The 9,045-nt window shown below is 41.1% G+C and overlaps 1 protein-coding gene across 2 annotated transcripts in view; it reads left to right on the top strand.

Annotated features, from left to right (window-relative positions):
* Positions 1 to 5,755: 5,755 nt before the first annotated feature.
* Positions 5,756 to 9,045, top strand: part of LOC121440611 (WD repeat-containing protein 7-like) — a 284,512-nt gene continuing 281,222 nt past the window's right edge. For both annotated transcript variants that reach the window (XM_041641378.1, XM_041641377.1), the window contains exon 1: positions 5,756 to 5,993. The gene's annotated coding sequence lies outside the window, so the exon portion shown is untranslated. The remainder of the gene's footprint in view (positions 5,994 to 9,045) is intronic.

Genomic DNA, 9,045 nt, shown 5'->3' with positions numbered 1-9,045 from the left:
AGGAAGCTGGAGTCTAGTGACAAACAGCATGGATGAATTTAAATAGGAAAGTTGGAAACAAGATGAACTTGTGACAGAAAGTAAAGGATGAAACGTCACTTCAGAATTCAATCTTGTAGAGTCAGTGGGTTTAAAAGGGGGGGGGATATGAAGTGGAGCGGGGAAGTGGGAGGAGGATGCCAGAGGGTTTGGAGTGGGAGGGATGTTCAAGCCCACTATACAATAGTTAGTTAATACAGTCAGCTGGAGCTGTGTTAACAAAATACCACAGAACAAGTGGCTTACACAAAGCAACTCTCATGGGCCTAGAAACTAGAAGTCCAGAAAAGAGGGAACTGGTAGAAACCAATGTGACAGAAGGGGGGGGGGGGACTGCAAGAATTAATTTCCTGGGGTCCTGTTTATTTTTAGGTGACTTCCTTTGCATTGTTGATTCACATATGCACAATACAGGCTCATCTGTTCCTTTTCTTAGAAAGATACCAGTTTTATTAAGTTAAGACAGGATGGCTAATTATGAAAGGGGAGGGGTATGAGAAGGAAAACCCTCCCTCCTTTTGTCCTGAGTCTATCACTGGCTAATACCCAGGTGTTTTTGAAATAAGTGACGAGGCCACAGATCAAATAACGACCCCCTTTCTGAGACACTTCACACACCAGATTGTTAAAGCCATGCAATGACACCACCAACAAACACATGGAGAAGACATCATGGGCACACTCCCATTTCCAATAGCATTTTAGACAGCAAAATATCTTTATGTAAACATAGCCAAGGAGGTGAAAGACCTCTACAATAAAAACCAAAAATCTCTGAGAAAAGATATTGAAAAATACACTAAAATGTGGGACGATATCCTGGGATCATGGGTCAGAGGAATTAATACATAAAAATGACCACCCTACAATTTACAGGCCCAATGCAATCTGAATCAAAATATCCACAACATTCTTCACAGATATCTGAAAAAATTGTAAAATTCATATAAAGTCAAAAACACCACAGATTGAGCAAACTGAGCAAAAGGAGAATACTAGAGGATTTCCAGATGTCAAGATATATAATCAAAAACAATATGATATTGGCACAAAAATATACATGTACACCAAAGAAACAAAATACAAGACTAAAGCATGGGCATTCATAACTACAGTCACTGGAGGCAAAAGGTATACACTGAAGATAAGACAGCATCTTTAACAAATGCTGATAGAAAAAGGGAATATTCACCTGAAGAAGAATGAAAGTAGACCCATGCACAATTGACTTTCCTACATAAAAATTATCCCAAATTAGTCAAAGACTTTCAATTCAAAACTTGAAACACTAAAAGTGCTAGAAGAAAACAGACAGGTCTTCCCTGAGATACAGGTGTAGGAAAGGACATTCTGAATTGGGTACCATTTGCTAAGGAATTAAGGTCAACAATCAAAAACTGGGGGCTCAAAACTAAAAAGCTTATGTTCATCAAAAGAAACAACCAATCGAATGAAGAAATCTACAGAATTTGCTGGTTTATACATCAATCAGAAGATCAATATCCAGATACACAAAGCTCAATACACAAAGCAAGGAAATCAATGGCCCAATTATAGAATGGGCTAGAGAGATCTAAACATGGAGTTCTTAATAGGAGAAACAGAGAGTGCTGCCAAAGGTTCTGTGACCTCCAAACAACTTATGTTATACCATTTTCTAATTCATGTCCTTCTCTTCCCTTGCCTTTTCTTCTTTCTTTTTTTACTTTTTTTTTTTTGAGACAGGGTTTCTCTGTGAATCTTTGGCTATCTTGGAACTCCCTCTGTAGTCCAGGGTGGCCTTGAACTCACAGAAGTCTGCCTGACTCTGCCTCTCTGAGTGCTGGGATTAAAGGCAAGTGCCACTATCACCCGGCTCTTGGCCTTTTCCTAGCTAGGAATAGTTATAACTCCTGGCTGTCAACAGTACTGGGAACACTGTGAGAAACACTGGCCTGGACACCTGGCTTGCTGGTAGAAGTGCAATGTGTCTAGATGAGAGAATACTGAATTGGGCATCTCATATTCACATTAGAGACTCTGCTCAGTAGAGTGTCAACAGATGCCTATAGGGAGAGGGAGGCTTGGACAGTATGATTCCTACAGGGGCCTATTATGCCTCTAGAATGCACCACTGAACTGCTTAGCACTAACACAACTGGTAAGCACAAATACTATAGCTAGCTAGTGAGCTCAAAGACTCACTTTCCTACTACAAATAGAGGTCGTTTAGTTTTAAAAATCAGGGCTACTTTTCTTTTTCCCTATTATCACTCCCACAGAGACCAGAAGTGTGCTACCCTGAGTCCTCTTGAAAGTTTTGAAACAGGGGTTTTCTCCATAGCCCTGGCTGTCCTGAAGCTGACCTTCCACTCAGAGATCTGCCTGCCTTTGCCTCCTGAGTACTGAGATTAAAAGCAAGAGCCACCACTGTCTGGCCCACTTGGTTTTTTCAAAATCATATTTATTTATTAATTTTGTGTGTATATATGGAAGCCCATGTTCCACAGCGTGTCTGTAAAGTCCAGAGAACATATAGTGGAAGTCACCTCTCTCCTTCCTCCATATGGACAAGTTCCAGGGATCAAACTCAGAGCAGCAAGCTTGGAGGCAAGCACCCCATCCATTGATCCATCTTTCCATGCACAGTCATTCATTTTTGATGTGGTATTTTTTTTTATTTTTTAACTCTGCCTTACATTAAAAAAAATTTAAATGTGTAAATACCATTTGGAGTCTGGAAGATTAGAAAGAATTTTGCAGATAAAGATATATGAAAATTTCCAGGATAGAAGTCACAGTTGAAATTATGAATGTTGGTGATCTAATCAATAAGTAGAAAAGGTTATAATGGGAAGTTAAGGACAATTATACATGGAGTAAAAACAAGGGGCATTAAGAAAGAAAGAGGAAATTGGAACATGATAAAAGTCAAGGGCCAGAGACCAAAAATATGAAGACTGAGAAACACCCTTGAAAGTAGTGAGGTTTTAATAGACTGTCAATGCAATTCAATGAATTATAAGTAGAATCAGCTTACCATTCAAAGTGAATTCGTTAGAGCTTGAAGCTTCCGAAGTAAAAGCTCATTGCATATTCCTATCTTAGAGGAGGTGAACTATTGTGAGCACCCCTTACAACAAACCACAAAGTCAAGCAGAATAGTTGTTATGTCTATTTATTTTATTGGTGAAAAAAACCTGACAGATAAACTTGCATCTGTGTATTTCTCTTTGAGCTACACTCTGGGTTACACAGAAACCAACGTAACATATTCATGGAAGCTTAGCTTTTCTTTTTCTAACTTACCTCTTTCTTGCCTGAATGTCTTCATAACTACAAGTATTATATACAATAATAAATATGCAAACCAAGATATGCATGAGAATTATAAAAAGAAATCCAGACAGCTGAAACAAAGATTAACAAGTAATTAGGCTTTCTGTATCAAATAATCCATCATTTATCTAAGCAGAATAAGCTTTGATGGGTGAACTTTTCAAAAACATGTCATCATTTTTCTATCAATTTACATAAGCCTTTTGGTTTCATATTTCCTAGAATTTCCAAGAAAATTTGAGAAGAATCCACTAGACTCAAACCCCACATGAGGATAATTTAAGACTGTATTCTCGGGACTGGAGAGATGGCTCAGCGGTTAAGAGCATTGCCTGTTCTTCTTCCTAAGGTCCTGAGTTCAATTCCCAGCAACCACATGGTGGCTCACAACCACCTGTAATGAGGTCTGGTGCCCTCTTCTGACCAACATACACGCAGACAGAATATTGTATACATAATAAATAAAATTAAATAAATAAATATTAAAAAGACTGTATTCTCAAACGGATGTGGATAAGTCTCACCACTCCTCAGGGAAACATTTTCAGAGATTTCTAGTGTGATGCATACCACGCCCAGTGCCCATTCCTTCCTCATTTCATATGGGTGTTGAGAGTCAATTTTCTGTGGGCTCTACAGTCAGCAGTACCCTCAACTGAAACTTCTCACACCCACACTTCACTATTATTTGGTCCGGGTTACTTCACTCAATATGACTTTTTCTAGTTCCATCCACTTTCCTGAATATTTCATTTTTTTAAAAATAGCTGTATACATACCACATTTTCATTATTCCTTCATCAGTTTAAATTCATTGGTTGAATGGACCATTTTGGTTTGCATTTCCCTGCAATTGTGGACAGAGAAGTAAAGAACATGAATGAAAAAAATAACACTGGAGGAGTAGGTTTTCAAGTCTTTGGGCATATGTCAAAGCGTGGTACAGCTGGGTCATATGCTAGATTTACGTTTTTCTTTTTGAGAATTCTCAACACTGATTTCCAGAGTGACTGGAGTAATTTCTTACCCACAACACAGAACCAGACAGAGAAATTAGTGAACTCCATGAATAGAGGAAGCCTGCTTTTGTGCAATGCTCCTATGGATAAGAGAGAACGGGTAAGTCCTCAGGGCTGGAAGAGAAGAACACTGGTCAAACTTCCCCCACCTCAGTGCTGCTTCTGTTCTCTCCTCTCAGTTATGAGTATAACCTCTTTGATGTCTTGGAAGTTAAAACAAGCTCAATCAATAACTTAGGTTTGTCCGTCTTCCTCCCAAATGTTGGTTATTATGAATGAATGAATGGAAGGAAGCCAAAGAGATTAATGCATTTGTTGCAACTGGCTGGTTTTGTTAAAAAGATAGGAAAAATATTCATTTCATGTTTTGTATTTTTTCATCTTTATAAGCTCTGTAGATTTTCAGGTAGGTGAGAATTTTGCAGTCCTGGAAAGCTACTGCATAAAGAATGCACTTGAGAATTTTCTTATTAAGCTTCAGAATCAATAGGTCTGAGGTAAACTTTGGCTTTTGGGGATGTGACCTGAAGGAACACACTGAGTAGCAACATCATAATTGGTCTTAACCTAGAGCATGGGACCTTAAGGTTCTTGAGCAGAGCAGAATCAGTTCTTTCAGACAGTATAATTCCCTACTAATTTGTCCAAAAGCATGCTGAAGTTTGGTGTGGGTAAAAGGCTTCCTATCAAAAAATTGTTATTTCTGATAATTACAAACTTTTTCTTTACTTTATTCCAAGTCTGGACATATTCACTCCAGAAATATACGAGAAGCACCAGTATCCCGATGTTTCCTCATAAGCTATAGCAGCCAGCTTCTGTACTGTACTTAACATAAAGAAAAAACAAAACACACAGCGAAGAAACAGCTAAAAAATGTTCATTGTCCTCAGCAATTAAGGAAATCAAAACTTTGAGACTTCATCTTACCTCAGTCCAAAATGTCAAAAATAACTGACCAAAAATGCTGGAGATATGAGGGCAAGAAATAAGAAGTAAGCTTGGTGGGCTGGCTAGAGTCATCACAGCGTTTAGTTAAGAAGACCTGGATGTTTTCCCAGGGTAGAGTGTGTCTGTGTCCTGGTCCAGGGAAGACCTGATTTCCTAGAATGACCATTCCATCCTCGTATGCTATTCCGTCACCTTACAAAGGATTTGAAAGTGAGAAGGGACCTTAGACTAGATGCACAGTAACCAACATGGCGGAGGCGCACTTACAGCGGGTTCCAGTCGCTATAGTAACCAGACTACGCCTACTTCGGCTGGGCGTGCTGAGAAACCGTGAGCCCTTTCCACTCCACCTCGTTTTTGCGACAGTTGCAGGGCACTTCACGGCAGTCGAGGACGGTGTCTGCTGATTTACGGCAAGTGAGGCCGGTGTCAGCTGATTTACTGCAGCAGCAGCAGCAGCGGCAGCGGTAGCGGCAGCGGCGGTGGCACCTTGCAACCCAGGCAGGGTGACGGTGGCTGCCTGGGCGTGTGGCTCCCCGGGTTCGTCCACCCGGACTCACGGCCGCCTGGTTTTCCTCGCGTAAGCCCACGCCTTTGCCATCTTTGCGGAGGCGCCTAAAGCATCTCCAACAGACATGGTTATCGCCTGAGGTGAAGCTTTGACAGGTAGGAGCTCTGAAGCCTCTCAGAGAAAGCCTAGCTCAAAAACTTAGCCTTGGAAGGCAGGGGCAGAGGTCAAGGGTCACGAGCCCTGCCGGGCTGGGGATCGTTCCTGCTGTCAGATTGTTACGGTTGATTGCTCTGTGTGGTGCTTCAGGTCACCTGCAGGAGCCTTTTCTCAGGAGCGTTGGAGCTCATCAGGGTGTCTTTAGGGCCCCTAGCCTGGTGACATTTATTGCTTGTGAGAGTGGCCCTAGTCTTGAGGTGGACTGCTTGGCTCCCAGGGATACTCTGAAGTGGGTCGGGTGACTTGCGATGCTTGTGGGTGTTTATTGGCAGTGTTTTGGGGGCAGCGTTCTTGCTTTGGGATGCCTATGTTCGGATCTACCTTTCCTTGTTGGTATTACTGTTCAGTTGGCATTATTGGCTAAGGGCAACAACGCCTGTAAGAGGTACATCTTGGAGCTGGCGCTTGATTGCCCATTTTTTAGGACTTGCTTTGACAGGATGTTTGCTATTTTTCTTTCTTTCTTTCTTTTTTTCGAGACAGGGTTTCCCTGGGTTTTTTTTTTTTTTTTTTTTTTTTTGAGCCTGTCCTGGAACTAGCTCTTGTAGAAGACCAGGCTGGTCTCGAACTCACAGAGATTCGCTTGCCTCTGCCTCCTGAGTGCTGGGATTAAAGGCGTGCGCCACCATCGCCCAGCTCCTGCCTTTGATTTTAAAATGATACTGTTTTTGATCCACCTTCAATGGCTGCACCTTAAGTTCTATGCAGAATTCCCTAGTTCTTATATTCTGCAACTCTTGCAGGTTGAGGTTGGTCACAGGATATATGCCTGTGTTCGTGTGGCTGACTTTAGTACTCAGTACCAGCTATCTAGTCCTTACCTTGTAATATTTATCCCGGGACAAAAAAAGGTAAACTACTTTTTAAAATTATTTCCCTTCCTTCCTCCCTCCCTCCCTCCTTCCCTCCCTCCCTCCTTCCCTCCTTCCCTCCCTCCCTCCCTCCCTCCCTTCCTTCCTTTCTTTTTTTTCTTGTGACAGGGTTTTCCTGAGTAACCTTGGTTGCCCTGGGACTAGGGCTGTAGACCAGGCTGGACTTGAATTTGCAGAGATCCACCTACCTCTGCCTCCTGAGTGCTGGGATTAAGGGTGTGTGCCACCATCACCCAACTTTTCTTTTTTTATTTGCCTATTTTTGCTTTTTTTGAGAGGAAGTCTCTCCTTATATACCTTTGGCTGTCCTAGAACTCACTATAATACAGGCTGGTCTCAAAGTCTCAGAGATTGGCCTGAGATCTGTTTCCTGAGTGCTGAGACTAAAGGCACACACCACCATGTGTGGCTATGATTCTTTTCAATGACTTTTATTCTTAGGGCTTTCTTCACAAGATTGCAACCATCAAATGTTATATGAAAGAAACTGAGTTGTTGCTATTTTGTTGCATAAAATTTCTAGTTTGTTTCAGCTTTTCATTTTATAAGTAACCTATGACTATATGGAGGTAGTTGGCAGATCTGAAATGAAAATCTTGCATTGAAATTGACTTTATTATAAAGAATGAAAATCTAGTTTGTTCTTTACTCAAACAGTAGATAGATCTCTGGTGCTTCAAGTCAAGAGACAAACTAGCATCACTACAAAGAAATGTCCTATTGTCAAATGTTAATGAAAAATTATGTAGGAAGTTAATTTGTCAAAATTTCTATTTAGAAATTCTCCAGAACTCTACTTTCCTAGAAGGACAAAAGATTTGGGGGACTGGATGAATCAGAGACTTAGTCCTACCCAGGGGAACTTAAAATTTGGGGTACAAAGCCTTATAATCTGGACATTTTCTTATATCATGACTGCAGTTTTTCCATGTGAGAGTTCAGCATTAAGTAAGGGAGTTAGGCAGGGTGTGGTGACTCACACCTTTAGTACCTACCTCAAGAGAAGTAGGCTGGCCTTGGGCTTTAGTGGTGTGCTATCTGTTAAGAGGTGAACCTTTGAAGTTTATTTTGAACATAAGGTAGAGATGGCCAAGCTCAGTACTCATCACTGTGGTAGTTCTATATGCTCGTTCATATTCTATCCTAGTATTCCAACTCTTACTCCCATTCTCCTGCTTATTCACCCAGTGACACCCAGTATAATGCACGCAAGGTACCTCCTTTTGCCTGTGTTACTACATGCATACTGTTGGGAGTGCCTAAATTTTTAATTCCCAGAGCTTATGTCATGCTATGCGTTGTTTCTTTCCTTTTTTTCCCTAAATTGACTATTGCTTCTAATTTCTGAAAGCTACTTTATTTCTTTATTTTATTTTAAAAAGATTATTTTTGCTGGGTGGTGGTGGGGCATGCCTTTAATCTCAGCACCTGGGAAGCAGAGGCAGGGAGATCCTTGAAACTACAAAGCTAGTTCCTGGACAGCCAGGGCTGCACAGAGAATCTTTTGTCTTGGAACCCCCCCCCAAAAAAAAGATTTATTTTTATTTGTTTGCCTGTATGCCATGTGCGTATGCAAGCCTGCTGAAGCCAGGAGTAGGTATTAGATCTCCTGGAGTTGAAGGTGGCAGGAGGTTGTGAGCTACCTAATGTAGATGCTGGGAACTGAACTCTGGTTGTTGGAAGAACAGCAAGTGCTCTTAAACTAGCCTCTCGCCCTGCGGTATTTTAGAGTGTACATTTGCTGTGGTTCATCTGTCTGCTTCATTTGTGGCTATCCACAGCATCTTAATTTTTCTAACACTATAGTATTCCAACATGCCTTTTAGTTGTCTGTGAGACGTTTCCTGATTATGCAGCATTCATATGTTTATTGGTGCTCTGTCAGATTATGTTGTAGGGTAAGCTGGAGAGGTCTATGCTCCTGCAAGGTAGTTCTTGGGGTTCCCATATCCTGTCCGTGCACTGGTGCTTAGAGATACTCAGAACCCCATCTCTTTTTCCAAACGATTAAATATAAAATTAAATGTCAATTTACAATGAATTTGAGTTTTAATTTTTTTCTTTGTGGTACTGGGATTGAACTCAGGCTCTCAAACATGCTGGGCAAGTACTCTGCCAC

The sequence above is a fragment of the Microtus oregoni genome, unplaced genomic scaffold (assembly GCF_018167655.1).
Source record: "Microtus oregoni isolate MIOR12 unplaced genomic scaffold, Mior012 000069F_ref0000032, whole genome shotgun sequence".
Lineage (NCBI taxonomy): Eukaryota > Metazoa > Chordata > Mammalia > Rodentia > Cricetidae > Microtus > Microtus oregoni.
The sequence above is the reverse complement of the archived record's forward strand: the minus strand, read 5'-3'. Positions and strand labels throughout refer to the sequence as shown.